This window comes from Staurois parvus, unplaced genomic scaffold, assembly GCF_062004578.1.
Source record: "Staurois parvus isolate SC_StPar_1 unplaced genomic scaffold, SC_StPar_1.0 ptg000163l, whole genome shotgun sequence".
Taxonomy (NCBI): Eukaryota; Metazoa; Chordata; class Amphibia; order Anura; family Ranidae; genus Staurois; species Staurois parvus.
In genome coordinates, this window is record NW_028317959.1 from 3,305,259 (window position 1) to 3,329,619 (window position 24,361).

At 47.5% G+C, this 24,361-nt stretch overlaps 2 long non-coding RNA genes across 2 annotated transcripts in view; one reads left to right on the forward strand and one right to left on the reverse strand.

The window, feature by feature from the left end:
* Positions 1-1,228: 1,228 nt before the first annotated feature.
* The window catches only part of LOC149463007 (uncharacterized), an 83,069-nt gene continuing 59,936 nt past the window's right edge, over positions 1,229-24,361 (reverse strand). The window contains exon 2 of the long non-coding RNA XR_016312545.1: positions 1,229-4,022. This is a non-coding gene — a long non-coding RNA (uncharacterized LOC149463007). The remainder of the gene's footprint in view (positions 4,023-24,361) is intronic.
* On the forward strand, positions 16,780-18,630 carry LOC149463008 (uncharacterized). The gene is made up of 2 exons (XR_016312544.1): positions 16,780-17,271; positions 18,399-18,630. It is a non-coding gene; the product is annotated as an uncharacterized LOC149463008 (long non-coding RNA).

The window sequence follows — 24,361 nt, forward strand, 5'->3', positions numbered from 1 at the left end:
CATCATTAGTATCAGTGGGGGGAATAGTGCCCCATCATTGGTATCAGTGGGGGGAATAGTGCCCCATCATTGGTGTCAGTGGGAGGAATGGTGTCCCAACATTGGTGTCAGTGGGAGGAATGGTGTCCCATCATTGGTGTCAGTGGGGGGTGGAATAGTGCCCCATCATTGGTGTCAGTGGGGGGGGGAATAGTGCCCCATCGTTGATGTCAGTGGGGGGGAGGAATAGTGCCCCATCGTTGGTGTCAGTGGGGGGGAGGAATAGTGCCCCATCGTTGGTGTCAGTGGGGGGGAGGAATAGTGCCCCATCGTTGGTGTCAGTGGGGGGGAGGAATAGTGCCCCATCGTTGGTGTCAGTGGGGGGGAGGAATAGTGCCCCATCGTTGGTGTCAGTGGGAGGAATAGTGCCCCATTGTTGGTGTCAGTGGGAGGAATAGTGCTCCATCATTGGTATCAGTGACACCAATGATGGGGCACTATTCCTCCCACTGACACTTGCTGACCCTGTTCTCGTATGGTGCTGCTGCAGCCAGCATATGTGGTTGCAGCAGCACCTCTACACTGACCACTTACCTGCTGGTCCTGCACTCGATTTTCGCGGGGCCGCTCGGCTCCACCCCCTCGCCGGTGATTGGCCGCCTGTGTGCCTTTCCTGAGCTGCAGTTCTGGCGGCCAATCACTGGTGAGGAGGCGGAGCCGAGCAGCCGCACGAACATCCAGTGGCCGAACTGAAGGCGCAGCCGCGCTTCCTGGACCGGATCGTCGTGGGACCGGAACCAGGTAAGAAACAGCCGCTGCCCACCCCTGTACTTAGTGTCCCTTCCATTGGGGGAAGGGGGGGGCGGCGGCGGCAACGCGCCGCCCCCCTAAAAAGTGTCAGTATGCCGTATACCGGCGTATAAGACGACCCCCGACTTTTGAGAAGATTTTCAAGGGGTAAAAAGTCGTCTTATACGCCGGCAAATACGGTAATTTATGTACGTTAAACCTGGTGCATGTCATACCTCTAATGTATTTCCTTCTATTTCTGTTGTGCATATGTAAATTCTCCTTACTATACACTCAAGCGCTGCATTTTTTGCTTTATTTTATATACTGTATATATCATAGTTTGTAGATTCTATAACTTTCACACAGACTAAATAATATACACTGATTTTTTGTTTATATAGCAAAAAAAATTAAAAAAAACCCAGTGGTGATTAAATATCACCAAAAGAAAGCTCTATTTGTGTGAAAAAAAATTATAATTTTATTTTGGTAAAGTTGTATGACCGAGGAATTGCCAGTTAAAGTAGCACACTGCTGAATAGCAAATAAAATGCCCTGGTCATGAAGGGGGCAGAACCTTGCAAAGGTCAAGTAGTTAATTTGCCTACACATTCAGGAACATTCAGGCACTTGAATGTTCAGCACGGACTTCTCCTTCATGCATTTTATTAAACAATTACATTGTTATTATTAAAATCTAGAAAATCCCAAAATAAAATTTAAAAAAAATTTTATTAGTAAAAAAGAGAAAAGGGGGCCTCATTACTATTATAGATGAAATAGTTAAGGTCTCACTCTACATTAAAACCATGTGGAGTGAAATACCTTAAATCATAAATCCAGTATGTTTCCCATTGGGATATTTCCCCAAATAATATTGCGGCCATTTTACTCTAGGGTCAGTACACTATCCTTGTCTGTCACTTTTGACAATTCACTTGTACTTGCACCCAAGTTTTTTATATGTACTTCATGGCAATAAAGCATCAACCTACTACACTATGGGCATTCCCTCATTGTTTTTGACCCTATATTGAGGGTTTCAGATACATAGCAGCAGTTCTACTACACCAGTATCCAGAGGAGAGAGCCCATACATCCAGGCTGTTCATCCACTCTTAAGGAGACCTCTGTGCCCTGCTGTACATCACTTCATCCAAGGCTTGATGATCTTTACCCTGGAGGGATGTCCTATCATCTATCCGTAGTTATCTACCTCGATTGATGGTCACTTATATGCGCATTCCTAATGCGCGGTCCGTGAGTGCGCATTTCTGCTATTTTTACCAGTTACTAGCGTATAACAGCAGGAGGATTTCTATTTGATGCCATATATGAGACATGTCACATGAACTTTTATGAATTCATCTGATTATATTTATTTTACATTTGATGTCGTTTTTGATTTATCACACGAACTTCCATGAATTTTATTAGTTTTTATCGCTGCACTACTATTTTATATATTATGATATGAGGTTTATGTGATTCCTTTGAGTGTTCTTGCTGCTGTCCTTATGAGCGCTCGCTTTGTTTTAGTTTTTCTTAAATATTTAGTTACTGTTTCCTTAAAAATGCCCCCCTTTTTTTCTTTCCTTGACATATTCTTCATCTAGGAACAGACATACATATTTTATAGGGGATAATAATAATTATTCAACAGCTTTATCTTCTTTTAATTGTGACATGATTTCCTTATATTTACAGGGGACCCGTATGGTCTTCTAGAGTTTGAAAGTAGGACCATTATGGTCCATAGGGACATTCTGTGCTTTACATACCAGTAAGTACATAGTTATATATAATAATATGAGATATGTGATTTTATACGTGCCTTTAGTTTTGTGTTAACATTTTAAAAAATCTTCTTGAAATAGTCTTTCCCTTCTCCCATACTAAAGGGATTCCTTTTTATGTGTACATAAATATAATTCATTTATATTTGTATTTATTGAGCATTTTTTAATCACACATTTTATACACCCCCTTTTATTTATTTATTATCCATGATTCTTATTGCTTATTAGTTCTTCATTTTACTATTGAGTTATTATTGTTCCATTGATTGATTAATGAGAGCAGGCTGGCTGGGCTTCTGGTCCTCCCACTTTTTAGTCCTCTATAAAATAGTCTTCATGGCAATACACCCCCAGGCCTTTAGACGAAGCAGTTAGCTCCGAACACATAGTCTTGAGCTTTCTCCTTTCTGTGACGTCATATCTGCCTACGTGTGTGCTCTAAGCTGGTCCCAGGAACTTCTGGTTTTCAAGCAAGCATCCAGGAGTCCTGCTCTCCATCTGCAGCTGACAGACACACAGATCGGCGGATCCTGCAGGATGTGGATGAACGGCGGTTGTTCTCATTGTATCATATTGTATTGTATCGTATCTGTATTGTAATTTTAACCTACATACTGCACTTAGAAGGCTCTTCCCCTTTCTCTTATAGGAAAAAGGGGAGGGGAAGAGGAGACAGAAAGAGGGGGAATTGTTATGGGGTTTTTTTTGAGGGGAAGAGTTAGGTAAAGGAAGGGAGAAGGAGGGGAAAGGAAAAAAGAGGGGGGAAGAAAAGGTGGGAGGGGAATTTTTATTTTTTTTGAGGTAGAGAAGAAGATGGGAATGAGGAGAAGAGAAGCAGTTGGGGGAGGAGAGGAATTAGGGGAAGAGAGGCTAAAAAAAGAGACAGGGAAAGAAGAGGAGAAAAAAGGGGGGGGGAGTGAAAGGGGGACTGGGAAAGGGGAAGAAAGAAGAGAGATTGAAGAAGGGTGATGGAGGAACTCTAGGGGCACTCCTCTGCTGTTTTACTTCCTGAATAGGAGCATCTGACAACTCACTGGGAAATCGGAGATCGTGGGGCCCCCTGTGTCCCCACCCACAAGCCTCCAGTAACTGCTTGTGCTAGCCAATCACGAAGTGGAAAAGAGAAAAGCGGCTCAACCAATGGGAAAGGCTTGAAAACAGGAGTCTCCATGACCACTACAGCTTAGGGGTGGACAAAAAAGAACAATGCTAAAGATGGCTTCTGCATGGCAGCCATCTTTATGATGTGACGTTAATGCAGCTGGCCCTGTCAGAGCAGCACCGAGGTCGGCAACATTCTCTGCCATTTTCTGGGGTCTTCCCCTATTCCAGTTCGAGTTTGTGCTCTTTAGAGAGGCTCACATGGGATCAACACACATGGGATCAACAGTTGATGTCCCACTTTGGCATCCAGGACACTGTGGAAGGTCTGGACGCTGGTTATTTTTGCACCTGGAGAAAGAAAAAAACAAGGTTAAACTTTGTGTTTCAAAGAAATACTAAAGTGTATAGCAAGCCAATAACCTTTTTTTCTAGTTTTGGAAATAGAGGGGAATAGTAATAGAACTCTTGTCAGGTTCTTACTGCGATTCAAGGCTCTGTTGGAAAGATTTCCCCTTCCTTCCTGTCCTTCTAAGAGCCAATTCACTGCACAGTAAGTAAGGAAAAATCGCGACAGGGACGCAGACATAAATAAAACTCTCCATACTCTTTTAGAGAAAGGAAATTGTTTTTCTGTCTGTGTTGTCCTTCTGAAAAAATGGCATAACTGCCAGGTGGGCAGTCTGGGCCTGGCCCATAGTAAATCTCACGTTACATTCCTGTCCATTAATTGCTGGGCACACCCAGGGCCAGTGCTTCCACCAGGCAAACAAGGAGGCCAACAAAGGGCACACTGCCACCCAGGGGCTCCAGGGCGCAGCACAGGCCGGCACTCTCTCTGTGTGGGATGCACATAATGAATGATCCTCCAGCTGCGGGGAGGGGTGGCAGAGGGGTAGAAGAAAGGACAGAGGAAGATACCCAGTGTCTGGGGTCAGTGTAGCAGCTGAGCTGCTGCTCCTTCCAGTGTTCCTCTCAGACTCAGTCACTTATTTCAAGCCGGCTGGCAGCTGCTGCTCACTGTGGTGTTCCATTCCTTCTCTTTCCATTCAACATTGGAGGCGAAGCTACACCTACAGAGGAAGGTAATGTGTGATTCTAATGTCATATGTCTGTGTGAGTATGACCCGGCCATCCATCACATGCGCAATGTGTCAGTGAGTGATGACATCATCATGATCCCAAAGCTTGCTGTTCTAGCGCCTGCTGATCTTTGTCAGTGTTGGTGGTGGTGTGGTGTGACAGATCTGTCACTGTGTGGGTTCGCTTAGGTGTTCTTTCTGTGTGTGTGTGTGTGAGGTGGGCTGCCTGCTGTCACAGCATTTTATCTCCCCCCATTGCCTGGGGAATACCAGCCTGGTATCTGTCAGAGTGTGGATCCATCATCCTCCACTCACTGCAACTGTCACCCTGCCATTGCCAGCTACAGATACAGTGCATCCGTGACACTGATTTTGTTTAATATTGGTGCTGGTGGCATTTTATGGCACTTATTTTTGCAAATTAAAAGAAGTGTAGCAGTTTCATGTTTTGTTGATTTAATATTTTCTATTGTTTTTAAAAATGTTTTTTGTTATGGGTGGAGGGGGGGGGGGGGCGCAAGTAGCTGGTCTTGCCTAGGATGAAAAATAGTCTAGCATCGGCCCTGGGCACACCTTGTAAGTACAAATGTCATCATGTCTGTCCCCTGTTATCCCCTGTATACCCAGACTGCCCTAACTCTCATCTAATGAAAGATAGATGAAGCTAGTTACAGCCACCTTATTTAAAAACAACTGAGTACTGTCCGTGATACTTTTTTAATTTGCACTAACATCCAAATTTTCAGGAAAATTTTTTTAGTGGGAGTGTCTTGTCTAACAGTGGGAGGGTCTTGATGGAGCATTGTTAATACCAGTAGTGAGTTATGTGCAGAGTGCAGAGTTCAGGAGTGTGCTATGTACAGAGTGAAAAGATCAGGAGTGCGCTGTCTACATAGTGCACTGTATACAAAGTGAAGAGCTCAAGCATGTACTGTGTACAGAGTGCGGAGTTCAGAAGTGCACTTTATATATATATATATATATATATATATATATATATATATATATATATATATATATATATATATATATATATACACACACATACACACACTGTATATATATAGGGCAGGGTGCAGGAGCACGTTACGCACAGAGTGCAGGGTTCAGGAGTGAGCTACGTAGAGAAAGCAGAGTTCAGGAGTGCACTGCATACAGAGTGCAGAGTTCAAAAGTGTGCTACATACATTCCTGACAATTACACTAATCTCTACTCTTCTAAATCCACATTTACTCTAGAGGCCCTGGATGAATATTTTGGAGATACCCCTTTACCTACACTAGCTCCTGCTCAGAAATCTTATTTGGACTCTCTTATTAGAGTAGATGTCAAGGCAACTACTTTATTCCCGAATAACAAGGCAACGGGGGAGGATGATATCCCAAAAGAAGTATAGAAAGTATATGCCGACACCATGCTACTGCGACTTTTAACGGTGCTTCAGACGGCATATGACAGGGGCTCTCTACGTGCTTCTATAACCAAGGCCACGGTGGTCTTGCTACTCAAGCCGGACAAGATGGCCACTGACCCTAGCTCCTACAGACCCATATCCCTATTACAATCTGACATTAAGATTCTGGCCAAAGTGTTAGCGCTTCACTTAAATAAAGTCATTACCACTATCATCAACCCTGATCAGGCAGGTTTCTTGCCAGATACATCCACTGCTGCTAATCTACGCAAACTGTTTATTAATATGCAGACACCAGCTGACAAGGGGGGCTCTAGAGCGCTTCTATTGTTAGATGCCACTAAGGCGTTTGATAGCGGGGAATGGGATTACCTATGGCGGATTCTTGCAAGATTCAGTTTTGGCGACCGGTTTATAAATTGGGTGTAGCTTCTATATCACTCTCCCTGTGCTGCAATTAGGTAGAGTGGAGCAATTTCCTCAACTTTTCACTTGGTCAGAGGCACCTATCAGGGATGCCCCCTTTTCCCGCTTTTGTTCGCATTGGCCATCGAGCTTTTGGTGGCACGAATTAGGGCTAGTATAGATGTGGTGGGTTTCAAGTATGGTACCCATCAAGAAAAAATATTCCTATATGCTGATGACGTCTTGCTTTTACTTGGTGACACTGTACCTTCTTTGCGTACAGTTATGCGTATAATTTCACAATTTGGCCATTATTTGGATCTACTCATTAACTGGTCTAAGTCGGCTTTGTTGCCATTGGACGGGGTTGTGCATCTCATGGTGCCTACTTTCTGTGATTACAGCCTCTTTCAAATATTTAGGTATCCTCATTAGTGCTGATCTATTAGATTATTGTCACCTTAATGTAGCTCCCTTGTTGAATCGCTTTAAAGATAAGGTCAAGATATAGTCCAAACTCTGGTTATCTCTGGCAGGTAGAGCTAATCTTATAAAAATTATATTTACGTATGCCTCAATTGTTATATTTCCTTCATAACTCCCCAGTCATGATTCCATTGAAAACTTTTGCTATTATAAATACAGTTTTTTGCTCATTGCTTTGGGGGGGCGGTTCACCTCGGCTTCAGCATGAACAATTGCAGCATCCCAAGGATAGAGGGGGGATAGCTTGCCTAACCCATGGTTGTACTACGTTGCTAGTCAGCTGCAGCATTTTTATGAAGATATTGTGCAGGGAAGGGTTGACCCAGCTCCGGTTGCCGACTCTACTCTAAAAGTGATGTTGCATTGCACTGCCTCTGGCTCTTTGCCTGAGGGTCTTGAGGCCCAATCTTTTTGTAAATCTAATAAATTCTTCCCTATATATCGCCTGATGCAAAATATTTGGATTAAGGTTAAACAATTGCAACAGATTATGGGCCATACGTTTTATAGTCCCATATAGAACAATGCAACAGTAGCAGAATTGGCCAAATTACAATATGTTGCTAAATGGAAAGCTTATGGCATCACTCACCTAAAACATATATTTTGCAATGGTAAGCTTCTCTCCTTTGATGTTTTTCAGTCTAGGTATAACCTCCCATCCACGATGCTATTTTACTATTTTCAATTGAAACATGTAGTCACTGCTCGGGGCCCATCGGCCCTCTGGCACTCCTCCCCGACCTCTATTTTTAATTACTTACAATCTGCTACGGTGACCAAGGGGGTTTATCTCTTGCTGCTATAGCATACTTTTGACAAATTATTTGGAAAAACACCCGAGTAGGGCCGGTGAGCAATGGGAACGAGATGTTGGGACTTTCGAGGATGACCAGTGGGAGGCTGCTTTGCATTCTGTACATCTTAGTTCTTTGACGGTTTCCCATTGCATTTCCCAATTGCATATTCTGCTTAGGGTTCATTACACATCTGCAAAATTGTACAAGATGGGGCTTCATCAGGACCCCCTTTGTGGTAGATGGAAGCAGGACCATGGGGATCTAATCCATATGCTGTGGAGATGTCCAAAACTTTATAGGTATTGGGAGGAGGTGGTGACTACCTTTAACTTGGTGTTTCAAACTAATTTAATGTTGGATCCTAAGCAGTGCCTCTTGGGTATTTTAGATTCGGTAACGCAGGATACATTTATATTGGAGGCCTTATTTCAGGCGCGCAAGGCTCCTCTTGTGCGCTGGACCTCTGATATTCCTCCCACTGTTGCTGACTGGAAGCAGAATATGAGAATTATTTTATGATATGATCGTGTAGTTTACCTGCATAGAGGATGTTTGGGTAAATGTGAGAAACTTTGGGATGCTTGGTTGGCCACTCCAGGGTTAGTCCCTTTTGATGTAATAATGCATAGGCTAATTGTCCTTAATTGTAATTTGATTATCACTTTCTCATGGCTAGCCTATGCCTCTCCTGCATTCTTTGGCAGTGGGTGGGGTGCTCTGTTTCCTGTGGGTCTACTGTTGTGGGGATACTCCTAATGTCTTGTATGTGCAAATTACGATGTCATTTGATTGCATTGTAATAAGTTATCTCTGTAATGATGCAGAAACTCTTGGATTTCTTGTCTAATTGATGGCACTGGAAGGTTTTATTTATTATGTTGTTCGGTTTATTAATGATTGAGTCTTTGATATAATTCCATATTTGCTTTGTCATTTTGAGATTTGTATGACTTCAACGTTAATAAATGTCATTTCTGATTTAAAAAAAAGAAAGAAATGTAACTTGACGTATGATTACAATTTGATAGAACAAATAAATGAGGCACCAAATTCATAATGATACAGGAAAATTCAGTGGCACATCTTATTATATCCAGAAGAGGAAGCGGAGAGACCCACAATTTTATGACTCATCTGAAAATTATTCCTGTATATTAATTTTGTTCTCTGCCAGATAAAGCTGTTGAAGGCTCCCTATGCTGCAATGCCCAAAGAAAGTAGAAATCAGTATGAAGCCATCAGGCTCACTGTATGCTTTTATAACCTATGAACAGAAGATATGAGAAAACAGGAAAGTACACACCAGCATAGTGTAACAAATCTTTTAAAAAGCAATAGTAATGCACTCACAGAGTAAAATCCTTGCACATCTTGCACATAGTAAAGTACAGTATTTTAACAAGGTGTCTCCACTTGTGGCCATCAGCATTGGTATCTGGCAGGAGTGCAGTACACATAGCCCAGCCCTAACATTGCAGTACATTCACCTCTTTCCTGAACTTCCTGTCGCCTGTTCCATGCTCCAGCACCAGGTTTTTCCTTCTTTGTGCAGCCACAATCTTTCCGCCAATCACAGAGGGGGGTGCATCTTTAAAGGACTAGGCTGCAGGTTGCTCAGTGTTCGAGCAATGCATCCACACACTACCAGCCGCAACCCTTTTGTTTACTAGTGTGTTTGCTAGTGTATCCTAGTGCCTCCCAGTGTTTCCCCTTGACCTCTCTTGTTTCCAGTGTCTGTCAAGCCTGTGTTCAGCTCCTGTGTGTCTCAGTAATTCCAGCATTCCCCATTGTCTTCGGTGATTCTAGCATGCATCCAGCCTTGTGTAGTCCAGTGTCCCTGTGCCTGCTCCTGTGTTCTCCTGTTCCTCAGCCTGTATCCTGCTTCAGTGATCTGTGCCCTCCTGCCAGCACCCTGTTTTGCCTCACCACCACATCTCCCTCTGTACTCAGTTACCTGTTTTTCTGCACCAGTGTATTTCCCTATGGCCTCTGTTTACACTCATGGATGTCAAATTTGGAGCAGCAGCTATGTCTGTACAGCTGCTGCATCCCAATTGACATGAAAGGGACTGTCTGCTTAGGAATGCAAGGAACACCTGTGCATCTACATGCAGCAGGGACGGACTGACCATTTGGAAACTCGGGCACTGCCTGAGGGCCTGGGGTCAGTAAGGGGCCCCATGAGATGCCCCTGGTACCATTTTCATAGGCTTTTTTGAGTTTGGGCAAGGACACAGGGGCCCCATGATCCCCTATTGCTTGGGGGCCCCATGACTTTTCAGTCCACCCCTGACATGCAGGGATCATTTTGATCCATGTATGGGCACTGTAGCTGAACAAAAGGTGATCTACAGATCGACTTCTGTTCAACCTATTGGAAAATTTCTGCTCAATTAGATCTGCAAGCTATAGGGAAAAAACTGATTAATGTATGGGAAGATTTACTATATCAGGCAATGGTTATGGGCTTGATGACCATTTATTGGTTGGCTGGTGGAAAGAACAAATCCTTCTGGAGATGGTTCTGTATAGTAGATATTAGTAAAGTCACATTAAAATCATCATCTGTAACATGAATACAAAAGCTGAGCAACAATTAGATACATAAATCTACATCTTCCTGGGAGGTGGTACAAGCATGAAGAGTTCAAACTTTGCAGACTTCACTGGCTGTATGCTTGCTCCAGGTCAGAGACTCTCTAGGTAGTGATGCTACCATGATGGTCCTGTGCCTTTAAAATACAAGCAATAGCAGTTGACAAGTTCTATTTAAAGGGCTACTTGCACTGCGCTGGGCAAAGAATTCATGAATTAATAAAACTGGATTTGCAAATATAGTAGATTTTAGTTTACCGATATCTCAATAAAATTCAGCACCTTTGTGTGAAATGCATTGGAGTCAATGCAATGTGCCACAGGAGTGAGCTGTTTTCTGATTCAAACCCAGGACATGCACTTTCTCTCTCCTGATGCAGTAGCTCTGTTTTTGAGAGCTCACTCCTGTTATGGTGAAGGTGAACAGTAACAAACCCAAATATTACCTTGTGTAGCACTACCCCCTTGGGGGTCGCTATTGACTTTGGGTCCCCCTATAGCCCTGCACAGCCAATCAATGAGTGTTCTCCAAACAGCATTCATCCCCAGAGAAGAAATCTGGCTTTGAGCATTGGTTTTGTTTTTTTATCTTGGGAGTTTGAACTTGAATACGGAATAGGGGTGTATAGGATGCCCAATGTCACGATATAGGGTCAGGTTCAGAGACCAGTTGCTACAGCAGTTGTAAGGCTTACCTGAAACCAGCAGGATTGGTACACCAGCGGCCCACCCTGGGAATGACGCAGGCTCACCTGAGGTGCGGGGTCTAAGCATCCACCGGTCTTCCCCAGAGCTCCTAATGGTGGAGATGGATTTGGCTGTGTGTGAATGCCAGGTCGCAGATCTCAGGATCACCCCCCCAGGGAATGAGTAGGCTGGAAACCAAAAGCGGATCAAACAGTTCAGGGATCAAACAGAAGCGGAGTCAGTCACAAGCCAAGGGTCGGTCACCAATGGTAGTAGATAGGATGAGGCAGAATCGTAGTCAGTAGCAAGCCAAAGGTCGGTACGTAGATGAAGACAGCAGCAGGAACAGTAAGCGGGATATTGGCTGGTAAGGCACAATAATCTGGCAACCAGGAAGTGCAGAGACATGGCTTTTATAGGAAGTTCATGGGAGGAGCAAGGAGTTCAAGGTTCAAGACAAAACAGGACAAAGGCAGGATCATCCAAAGATTGTCAAGGGAGCTGTCCAGTATTCCAGGTGGCTCAGTGAGAAGAAACACTGTCTCTCACCGCAGAAGGCCCAGGTTCAATTCCAGGCTCTGACACCCAATGGACTGAACACCGAGGACAAACTTCCTGAACTATTCACAACCTCTCCACTGCAACATAGTCTCTTGTTGAAGTTGTAGCCAGCAATCCCTGTTGTAGTACTACAGACCCCAGATGAACTGCTCTTCCACCCAGCAATCTGAAAGTTTTTCTTTCCTGAGCAGGGGATCTGGCTCCTGTCCCATTAAGCAAAGTGTATAGTCATTAGAAAGGAGACTAATCTGGCTTCCCGCCAGAGAGCTTCTTCCCCTATCCACCCTGGGGTGCAGAGGTACTCACTCAGACCATCTCCTGCACAACTTTTGGATTGGCTGCTGCTTCCAGGCATATCAACTGCGCTGCTTCTTGCTTGTCACACAGGAGGACCTCTCTCAGGGGACCAGTGAGTCCTGAGCTTTCCGACTCTCTGACCCCAGGCTCACTAGCAGGCCCCATCCCAGCAGACCTCCTGGCAGCCCTCCTCCACCAGCCTCACTTCTCTCTCTTCTCTACTCCACTCCACCACTCTCCCATTCCTTCTCCTCCTGACTGAGCAGGCTCCAACACCTTTTTAAAGAGTCCAGCCCCCTTCCAACCTCCTGTTGGGGATTGGCTGAAGTCCCTGGAGAGGTGCAGCCAGCTACTCTTCAGATCCATCCACTGCCTCCAATACCCTCCCTGAGAACCTCAGAGCAGAGGGAAATTCCAGAGAGGCTGGCCTGCAGAGTCTCAGCCCTGTTCCAAATTTGACCCATGTGGCTATTACACATGATGTCAGGAATCAAGGAGTGACCAGAAAGGTGTGGACTGACACAGGGAAACGCAGGTTTCAGGTATAGTATAATACAGGTTATTATTAGCCACCCAGATATATATATAAACGCACAGTGAGCAAACTAACCTTCCACTAATCTTAGGAGGTGCAGGAACACAGGCGTAGTCAGGGCTGGAGAGGTGGAATGGTCGGGCCGGCCGTAGGGTTCTGTAACGACTGCCTGGTGGTACCTCTAGCGGTCCTCAGGGCAGGATTCCCCAGGGCGCGGAGTCTAAGTCCCAGTCTGCTATTCACCAGGGCCCCTGATGGTGGGGATGGACTTGGAGCAGACAGGAACCAGGTCACGGCCCCTGAGTACACCTGCTAGTGATAGAGGGATCCGCCAGAGGTATGTGCAGGTACAGCTGGATCCGTGCAGGATGGATGGATGGATGGCAGAGTAGTGAGCGTGGTCAGACGGGCCAAGTCAGCAACGTGCGGGCAGCAAGGTATCAAAGGAGCAGGCAGAGGATGGTCAAGGTCACAAGCCGGGTTCAGTAACTCACAGACAGCGCAGTACAGAGGATCAGGCAGAAGGATGGTCAGGGATAAGCCAGTAGTCAGAACAGGAGACGGTCAACAGGAATCAGAATCAGGCAGGGTCGGCAACAAGGTATCTTCTCACAGGCACTAGGAACAGGATACAGGGGCTCATGGGGGAACATACACCAAGGCGCAGAGCACAGGCCTGGTCATGCCTTATATACACCTTTCTGTAATCAGCCCCAGGTTTGGCTGATTGTGAGCTTCTGGCTGCTAAGAGCACCCGCTGGTCAGCTCTGGTACTGCAGCCCACACGGCAGGAGAGTCCCACCACCAGTGCTGAGAGCACCCGCTGGTCAGCTCTGGTACTGCAGCCCACACGGCAGGAGAGTCCCACCACCAGTGCTGAGAGCACCCGCTGGTCAGCTCTGGTACTGCAGCCCACACGGCAGGAGAGTCCCACCACCAGTGCTGAGAGCACCCGCTGGTCAGCTCTGGTACTGCAGCCCACACGGCAGGAGAGTCCCACCACCAGTGCTGAGAGCACCCGCTGGTCAGCTCTGGTACTGCAGCCCACACGGCAGGAGGGTCCCACCACCAGTGCTGAATCCATTCCTGACAGAACCCCCCCCTCAAGGAGCGGCCTCAGGATGCTCCAAACAGTCCTTAGTGGGCAAAATGTTCCACCGCCCGGGTCCGGTAACTGGCTGAATATCCTACTGCCGGAGTAAACCGGCTGGCTGGGTTTCCTGCTGGTAGACTTCTCTTTGTGTAGGAGAACCAAGGAAGGCAGGTCACTGGGCACAGGATTTCCAGGAGCAGGCTGGGTATCAGTTATCGGCCAGTTTAACTGGACATCAGGGGCTGGTATGGCGGGCTGTGTAGCGGGCAGAGGCACGTCAGCGGGCACCAAGTCATCTGGCACGACAGCGGGCACAGGGTCACCGGGCACGTCAGCGGGCACCGAGCCTTCTAGCAGAACCGCGGGTACCGGGTCACCAAGCTCGACAGCAGGCACCAAATTAACTGGCACAACAGTGGGCACTGAATCAACTGGCACAACAGCGGGCACCAAGTCATCAGGCATCAGGTTATGTGGCTCAACAGCGGGCACTGGGTCCTCGGGCATCAGGTCATGTGGCTCGACAGCGGGCACCGAGTCAACTGGCATGACAGCGGGCACCGAGTCAACTGGCATCGAGTCATCTGGCTCGACAGCGGGCACCGAGTCAACTGATACGACAGCGGGCACAGAGTCAACTGGCACCGAGTCAACTGGTACGACAGCGGGCACAGAGTCAACTGGCACAGAGTCAACTGGTACGACAGCGGGCACAGAGTCAACTGGTACGACAGCGGGCACAGAGTCAACTGGTACGACAGCGGGCACAGAGTCAACTGGTACGACAGCGGGCACAGAGTCAACTGGTACGACAGCGGGCACAGAGTCAACTGGTACGACAGCGGGCACAGAGTCAACTGGCACCGAGTCAACTGGCATCGAGTCATCAGGCTCGACAGCGGGCACCGAGTCAACTGGCACCGAGTCAACTGGTACGCCAGCGGGCACCGAGTCAACTGGCACCGAGTCAACTGGTACGACAGCGGGCACCGAGTCAACTGGCACCGAGTCAACTGGTACGACAGCGAGCACCGAGTCAACTGGCACCGAGTCAACTGGTACAACAGCGAGCACCGAGTCAACTGGCACGACAGCAGGCACCGAGTCAACTGGCATCGAGTCATCTGGCTCGACAGCGGGCACCGAGTCAACTGGTACGATGGTACAGTGAGTGGGAGCAGGGTACCGACATGTGGTAGATTGCTGGGTATACTGGGCTGTCACTGGGGGGGCTGTCACTGGGGGTGTTGTCGGGAATGCAGGAAAAGAGCTTTGAGCAGAGGAATGATGAGAAATAGGACTGGTTTGTTGCAAGCTGATTGAGGCTGGGTGTAACAAGTCTGACCATGTCTGCAGTAAGGGTTGGACAACGCTCAGCTTACACAAGGCCTGTCTGATCAAAGTTTGCACTGCGTTTATACACTTCTTTAGCACCTGTGGTGAATATGCTGAATAATGCTCCAAGAAGCAATCCGGATCATCCTCCAACAACCATACCAGTGATATTACTTGACTCGCCCTGAATGGAGGAAGAAATTCATCACTGCTTTCAGGGGTACTAGATGAAGCCAACTCAATACAAGCCTGAATCAAAGGTTGCACCTCAGAGAGCTCTAGGTCCTGACCTACTAGGGAATGAGCGACCCGTATGCACTCTAGCAGCTGATCCCGGGTATACTCCCGCAGAGTCTGATAGGCATATTCCCTGTCATCAAAGACTAGCATAGACAAATATATAACCTCATCAGGATGCATCCTTCACGACAAGTCAAGATGGCTTCCCTGTGCAGCCACTTCTGGTCAGGAAAGGCCTTGGTGTGATGTCAGGAATCAAGGAGTGACCAGAAAGGTGTGGACTGACACAGGGAAACGCAGGTTTCAGGTATAGTATAATACAGGTTATTATTAGCCACCCAGATATATATATAAACGCACAGTGAGCAAACTAACCTTCCACTAATCTTAGGAGGTGCAGGAACACAGGCGTAGTCAGGGCTGGAGAGGTGGAATGGTCGGGCCGGCCGTAGGGTTCTGTAACGACTGCCTGGTGGTACCTCTAGCGGTCCTCAGGGCAGGATTCCCCAGGGCGCGGAGTCTAAGTCCCAGTCTGCTATTCACCAGGGCCCCTGATGGTGGGGATGGACTTGGAGCAGACAGGAACCAGGTCGCGGCCCCTGAGTACACCTGCTAGTGATAGAGGGATCCGCCAGAGGTATGTGCAGGTACAGCTGGATCCGTGCAGGATGGATGGATGGATGGCAGAGTAGTGAGCGTGGTCAGACGGGCCAAGTCAGCAACGTGCGGGCAGCAAGGTATCAAAGGAGCAGGCAGAGGATGGTCAAGGTCACAAGCCGGGTTCAGTAACTCACAGACAGCGCAGTACAGAGGATCAGGCAGAAGGATGGTCAGGGATAAGCCAGTAGTCAGAACAGGAGACGGTCAACAGGAATCAGAATCAGGCAGGGTCGGCAACAAGGTATCTTCTCACAGGCACTAGGAACAGGATACAGGGGCTCATGGGGGAACATACACCAAGGCGCAGAGCACAGGCCTGGTCATGCCTTATATACACCTTTCTGTAATCAGCCCCAGGTTTGGCTGATTGTGAGCTTCTGGCTGCTAAGAGCACCCGCTGGTCAGCTCTGGTACTGCAGCCCACACGGCAGGAGAGTCCCACCACCAGTGCTGAGAGCACCCGCTGGTCAGCTCTGGTACTGCAGCCCACACGGCAGGAGAGTCCCACCACCAGTGCTGAGAGCACCCGCTGGTCAGCTCTGGTACTGCAGCCCACACGGCAGGAGAGTCCCACCACCAGTGCTGAGAGCACCCGCTGGTCAGCTCTGGTACTGCAGCCCACACGGCAGGAGAGTCCCACCACCAGTGCTGAGAGCACCCGCTGGTCAGCTCTGGTACTGCAGCCCACACGGCAGGAGGGTCCCACCACCAGTGCTGAATCCATTCCTGACACATGAGCTGCTAGCAGCTCCTGACTGACCATTAGGGATTCTAACTCCCCCTAGTGTAACTAGGCGGGTGTTACACTTGTAAAAGGAGTGGTAACATCCTCACTTTCCTGCCTATAGTTTGTGCAGAGAACTGAGCTGTAGGAGGGGCCCAGCAGGCTCCACCCACTATAGGCTGCATGCAGCAAACTACAGGAGAGGGTGGATACAAGACCAGTTTCCCTGCACAAGTAGAGAGAGCAGCAGTGACCTGTCTTTACTACAGACAGCAAACTATCACACTGGATTACTGCACAGATCTAGAAGAAATACACAAAACACACCACGATTCAAGGAAGAATGCACATGACTTTTGTATTTAATACTTGCTTATCCCAGAGTTCAGCTTTCACTCTTGTTTTTGTTTCAGAATAATATTTCTCTGCAAGTTCAACGTTTCTATCAGACAGAGCATCTGGATGCACAGGACACGCTGACCTACACACTGGGATACTGTTGTCTTGCTTTCCGTGAAAGCGCTCAAACTGACAAGTATTTTATTAATCTCTATATCACATGCTGTCATTATTTTGCACTTGGCCTTTCTGAAACAAACAGGTTATCAGCAGCTGCATGAAAAGGAACATTTGTTTCGGAAGGATTTTCTGTTATCAGCCCTCGATCAATATCACCCTTGGCATGGTGAGTGTCCTATTGTTTTGAAGAGTTAAAACAGATGTGTTTAGTTTGTAAACAGAGATCCATGGTGGCCTATTGTCCATTGCCGCAGCTGTACTGGAAATATTGACTTTCACAACCTATGCTTTTTATATTCTTTTATCATGTGTTGCCTTTATTTTAGGTACCTATAAGATAGAATATGCAAGTTAAGTGAGGTTTTGATGTGATTGTTCTATGTAATATAGAATATGATGTATCAACAGCTATGCTAGATATTCTTTTGTGATCCTGTGGATAAATTGCTCAGCAGGGACACATTTTTATATGCTTGGGTAAGGATAATTCAATAATTACTAGGCGTAAAAATCTCAAATGCTATGCTTTTGACTGTACTGTCTGATTGGGCGCTGCCACCCCAGTGACCCCCTGCACCCATCCTTAGTGAGGGCAGTGCTTATAAAAAGCACTGTTCCCCTGCTGTTGGTGCACATTTTGTGGCTACGTTAGGGACAGAAGATTGACAGCATAGTCTGTTGTCAAGGCTTCTATAGCGCCTTCGTAGTCAGATCCTAATGGTTAGACAGGGGCTAAATTGCAGCCCAGGCGTAATAATCAGAGGGGTCAATTTTTGGTCAGGAGCTGGAAGGCTCTGCAGACTCAGCCCTCTAGGATTTCCCCCTGCATAGAATTTTGGAAAAAATTCTAGAAGCAGTGGGTGAATATAAGGAGTGGCTGATCTGCATATTCAAGGGACTCTGACCAATCCCCAACAGGAGGCTTGGCAAAGGGTCAGAATAGCCCTTAATTATGAGGAAACCTATCCAGTGGGGAAGAGTCAGGTGGAAGAAGGAGAGAGGAAGATGTGAGGCTGTGAGGAAGAAGGCTGCAAGGAGGCCCAATGGGATAGAGCCAACCTGCAGGCCTGGAGCTGGAAAGGGAGAAAACTTGGAACTCACTGGCCCCCTGAGAGAGGACAGGGAAGTAGCATCCCATCTGATAGGCCTGATAGCAGCCACCAACCCACAAGCGGTGCAGGAGAGGATCTCAGTGAGTACACCTACACCCCCTGGGCAGATAGAGGAAGGAGCACTCTGGTGGGAAACCAGATTAGCTATCTACCAATTACTATTTTCCTCTTAAATTGACAGGAACCGGATCCTCTGTTCAGGGACACCTCCAGATTGCTGGGTGACGTGGAGAAGTTCCTCTGAGGTGGTACACTAATGAGACACAGGCTAGTTCTCCAAAAGAGACTATGCTGCAGAGAAGGCTTGTAAATAGTTCCAGGAAGTTGTGCTCAGTTTATCAGTTTCCTTGGGCATCCTGTACACCCCTAAACCTATCCCCATTCAGATCCCCTCAATAAATAACAAAACAAAAGTTCCAGGACTGATTTCTTTTTTTGTGAAGATGTGTGATGCCTGCCTGTGTAGGACTATAGGGGACCCAAATCTTATCCTACAACTCCTAAGGGGGTAGTGCTACACTTCTAAGGGGATCCTTTCCGATACCAGCCTCTGCTGCATCTGCCTTTCAGCTGCCCTCCTGTGCCAGGTGCTACCAGTCTCTGTGCATCACTCTCTGCAAGTACCACATGAATTCTGTGAGTGTTGCTGCCAGCTCTAAGCCACTGTAAAGAATCTGTTATTATATGTTGTAAAGTTTTGACAATACAATTCCTGCAATGTCACCTACTGTTTGTGCCTTGCCTTCTCTCTGGGGTGCCTACCACCCAAGTTTCTACAGTCTACAGACATATTATAAGAGATTGCAGACATGATACAAGAAATGGTCAGAGACTGTGGACATGACACAGGAGACTGTCAGACTGTGAACATGCTAAAGAAGTTGTTGGAGACTGGAGACATGCTTCAGGAGACAGTCATTTACTGAAGACAAACTACATAATGCTGCTAGATATCACTACTACAACAGGGCAAAGGAATACACAGATAAGTGTGTGCAGGGGCCCTAAGGGCCGCACAAAAAGTGCCAAAGGGCCACATGCAGCCATGAGGCCGCAAGTTGAGCACCAGGGATTTAGTGCAATGACTGCCTGAAAAAATATTATATTGGAGTATTTAAGCCTTAACCCCTTGCCTCATGCGTCCAGGGCAATTTTGACATTTTCTATATACATTTTACAATCATCACTTTTTTGCTAGAAAATTACTTAGAACTCCCTACCGTTTTATCATTTCTGAATACTGAGGTCCTATAGAAAAAAATCTTGGCTTTTTCGATTCAAACATGAGCAATGGCCATACAGTTATTGCTCTCACCCAGGAACGGTGGTGTTGGTGGGAGGTTCCTCAGCACTGTAAAAGGCAGATGTAAAGCCACTCAGGTCTCTTTTACATGACTGTTGGACTTGCAGAATCCCTAGGCTAATACTTACCTACCCCCCTTAAAACACCTCCACCCCTTCAAAACCTTTCCCCCCAAATAAACACGCAACTCACTTTTTGGTGTAAAACCGGCCATAGCAGCCTTTATTTAACATAACTCAACATAAATATTTTACAATAACTCAATTGATACCTGACAGTAAATTACCACCCGGGTCCAAGGTCTCTGAAGGCACCATTACTCCCATCACCACCTCGGCTGTATCTACTACTCAATGAAAGGCCCCCAGCCGCTACTACACCGCCTCGGGGACAATACTACCGTTACTTAACCCAGATACAGCCAAGTGAACTCCCACATTACCAATATGACCTTTTATTGAGAAGGGACACCCATACCTACGATGGGCCCAACCCATAATTCCTCAACTTGTCACTCCACCACCGCCTTCAAAGACCCATCGACCCCTGCCAGCTGCCATGACAAACGAACAAACACTTCAGGACACAACAGCTATCCTGAACCTTGAACAAACACCATGAACCCACATAAAACAAACACCACGAACAACCACCAAACAACAAAAACAACACCAGAACAAACACAATGACAAACCTATAACCAACACAACAAACAGAATACAAACCAACTTCAGGACGGGAGGGCGGGAGAAACCACCTCCGTGATGGCACAAGCTCCGACTGACTCCGACAAGACACAACCCCCCAATTCAAAACCTGCAAGACCACCCACAATGCTGCGTACACCAATCAAGTAAGTAACCACCCCCCATCCCCTTTTCCTTGCCTATACTCCACCCAAATTACACTCTCCGCCTCATCTGCACGCCCCAGTCATGCTGGCCCTCCCTTATACTTCGCTCAGTCCAGGCTCTGACTTGACTGTTGGACTTGCAGAATCCCGAGGCTAATACTTACCTACCCCCCTTAAAACACCACCACCCCTTCAAAACCTTTCCCCCCAAATAAACACGCAACTCACTTTTTGGTGTAAAACCGGCCATAGCAGCCATTTATTTAACACAACTCAACATAAATATCTTACAATAACTCAATTGATACCTGACAGTAAATTACCACCCGGGTCCAAGGTCTCTGAAGGCACCATTACTCCCATCACCACCTCGGCTGTATCTACTACTCAATGAAAGGCCCCCAGCCGCTACTACACCGCCTCGGGGACAATACTACCGTTACTTAACCCAGATACAGCCAAATGAACTCCCACATTACCAATATGACCTTTTATTGGGAAGGGACACCCATACCTACGATGGGCCCAACCCATAATTCCTCAACTTGTCACTCCACCACCGCCTTCAAAGACCCATCGACCCCTGCCACAGCACACGAGTGTAAACCCTTACACTCGTGTAGCCCGCCACACACGTAATCCACGTTGGATACCATCCTGCAGGCCCAAGGACCACAGGTCAATCCCAACCGCATTAAGATGCACCCCATCCGAACGCAAATACCGCCAGGACTCCTCCTCCAGCTCCCTATGACGGACTGCTAGGCCACCATTCCTTACCACAAAACGCGCCACCTCCTTATTCACCTTAACCCGAGCCCTATTAATTTTTGCAACGGAACGGGCCATACGCCAATAAGCACGAGCCACTATGTCCGACCATACCAGCACTGTGTCCGGGGAAAAAAGACAGAATCCGCAAAAAGTCAAACTTGATATCTCGGATAACCTCCCGCATGGAGCGTAACCCGAGATCATTACCCCCCACATGCAATACCAAAACATCTGGAGGCCGGTCTAAACGGGAATAGTGATGAATTTCCGGGACCACCCTGGACCACAACATTCCCGGCACTCCAAGCCAACGAAGCCTCACCTCCCCCCTCTCAAATCCCAGTTGTCGACCCTCTGGATGGACATCCGCCCTCTTAGCCCCCCAAAAAACATACGAATGGCCCATGATCCATACCAAGCAGCCTTCGGAACCTGCAAAGAAACACACAGAAAGAAGGGAGGAGGTAGAACCTACACCACAAAGGCCCCCACAAAACAAACAAAAACACAAAGTTAACAAAATACAAGTACCACAGAGACCAACACAACAACACCAAAACCTCTTTTTTTTTTTTTTTTTATCACAAGAGCTGAGGACGCACATATAACTTGAACCTATCCGAATCCCAACGCCCAATCCGACGAACCACTCGATCACCTAACCCCCAGCAGGCGGCCTCCGTAGCCGCCCCAATGCGAAACGAATGAGACGAGTAATGTTCCACACCCAACCCGGCAGACTGCAAACACCGTTTAAACACTGCCCCAAATTGGAATCGAGACAGAGCCATCCCATTCGTATGCAGAAAGAAAACCCCAGGAAGGTCAGGTCTCACCTCGAGAAATTCCCTAACCGCCCGTACCGGACAAATCCGAGAACTCGGAATCTCAGCCAATTCCACCCAGGTACCCCGACCCAAACGGTCCATTTTCGACTTGCGCAGAAAAATACGCAACCCACTACCCAGCAAGACCACCTCATCTACGGTCAAAACACCCTCGCCCCACTTAGTCCGACTAACCAACTCCCCAACCCTAAAGGCCCCAAAAAATGCCAGCACAAAAGCCGCTCGGAACAAAATCGCCTCATACAACGAGGAACAAATACGATCCAACTGGCCAACCACCACTTGAAGAACCTCAAAAGAAACCGGCCGTCTAGAATCAGGGATGGAACGGCCTTTTCTGTACCCCCGCATAGCCTGCCGAACAAGGAAATCCTTCGTCACGTCACGACCCCCCGCCAGTTTTAAACGAAAAGCCAACCCCGCCAGCTTACGAGACATCAAAGTTGCGGAAACACCCCTTTAAAAATTCCTACCAATGAAATAAAGCAGGAGGCATAGGGCATCATCCACCCTTAAACCACCCCCCACCTCACTCACCAGCTCCAGCCATTCCCGCCACACCTTCTCATAGAAAACCCAAGTGGACGCACAAACTGATGTCTGAATCAAGGCCGCTGAAGAGGCAAGGCAATGCTCCACAAGTGATCCGGACAATCGATTCCGCGCTGCTCCGCTTCTGGTGCCAACCGACGGAATCGGTCCCACTGAAAACGAGATAGAGCATCAGCAACTGAGTTATCCACACCCGGAACATGAACAGCCAAAATAAAACAAATGAGACTTAAACAGTCCAAAACCAACCGCTGCAACATACGAACCACCGGCCTAGACGTGGCCGAAACACGGTTAATGGCATGAACCACACTCAAATTATCACAATGAAAACGAATCCGTTTATTCCAGAAAACAGCACCCCACAAAGAAACAGCTAAAACGATTGGGAAAAGCTCCAGTAAGGTCAGATTGCGCAACAGACCCACCTCCCGCCATTGCAAAGGCCACGAACCCGCACACCACTGACCCTGAAAATAGGCCCCAAAACCGGCCGAGCCCGCCGCATCCGTAAAGAGTTCCAAATCAAAATTGGACATGACCCCATCCAACCAAAGTGATCTTCCATTATAGGAATCGAGAAACGACCTCCATACCCCCAAATCATCCCGTAGCTCACCTCGCAGCCGAACCCTGTGATGCGGGTCCGCCACACCAGCCGTGGCAGCCGCCAAACGCCTGGAAAATATACGCCCCATGGGCATGATGCGGCAAGCGAAATTTAACTTGCCTAGTAACGACTGCAATTCCCGAAGCCGAATCTTCCTGCACTGACCCACCGAACTCACCAACCCCCGGAGCTCCTCCAATTTATCCTGAGGCAAACGACATTCCATGGCCTCCGTATCGACAATAATTCCCAAAAAACACAATTCCGTTGTCGGACCCACCGTCTTATCCAAAGCCAAAGGAACGCCAAAATGCTCAAACACATGTTCCACCGTGCTCAGTAACGATGCACAGATGGAACTACCCGGAGGGCCAATACACAAAAAATCATCCAAATAATGGATGACAGATGCGAGCCCAGAAACATCCCTGACCACCCATTCAAGAAAAGAACTAAAAGTCTCAAATAGAGAACAAGAAATGGCGCAGCCCATAGGCAAGCAACGATCAACAAATATGCACCCCTCCCATTTGCAACCCAGCAATCGGAGACAACTAGGATGCACCGGCAAAAGGCGAAACGCCGCCTCAATATCAGTTTTTGCCAACAGGGCACCCCGACCAAACCGCCGCACCCATGAAATCACCGCGTCGAAAGAAGTGAAGGAAACAGAACAGAAACCTGGGTCAATAGCATCATTGACCGAACCCCCCCGCGGATGAGACAGATGATTAATGAGTCTATATTTATTAGGCTCTTTCTTGGGAACAACACCCAGCGGCGAAATTACCAAATTAGGCATAGGGGGATCCACAAACGGGCCATCCATGCGGCCCAAGGACACCTCCTTGTCAATTTTTGCCCTGATAACCTCCGGATGCAACCGCGCCGACCTCAAATTATCCGCCGCTGGAGGAACTACCGCCAATAGACAGGGGATCAAAAAACCTTCCGAAAAACCCCGCCGCAACAGGGTCGCCGCCGCCTGATCAGGGTACCGCTTTAAAAACGGCAACATCCTTCCTACCCTCACTGGCGACTTCCCTTTTTCCAGTGTCACACGCCTGAAGCCAATTAGAGAACGAGCGGGGAATCAAACGATATCGCCGCTTTTCTTCCTCCTCCCTCTTACTCTCATCTGGCCGAACTTTATCTAAGTTGAATTTCTCCAACGGCAATAAAGAAAATATTTCCACATACTCGC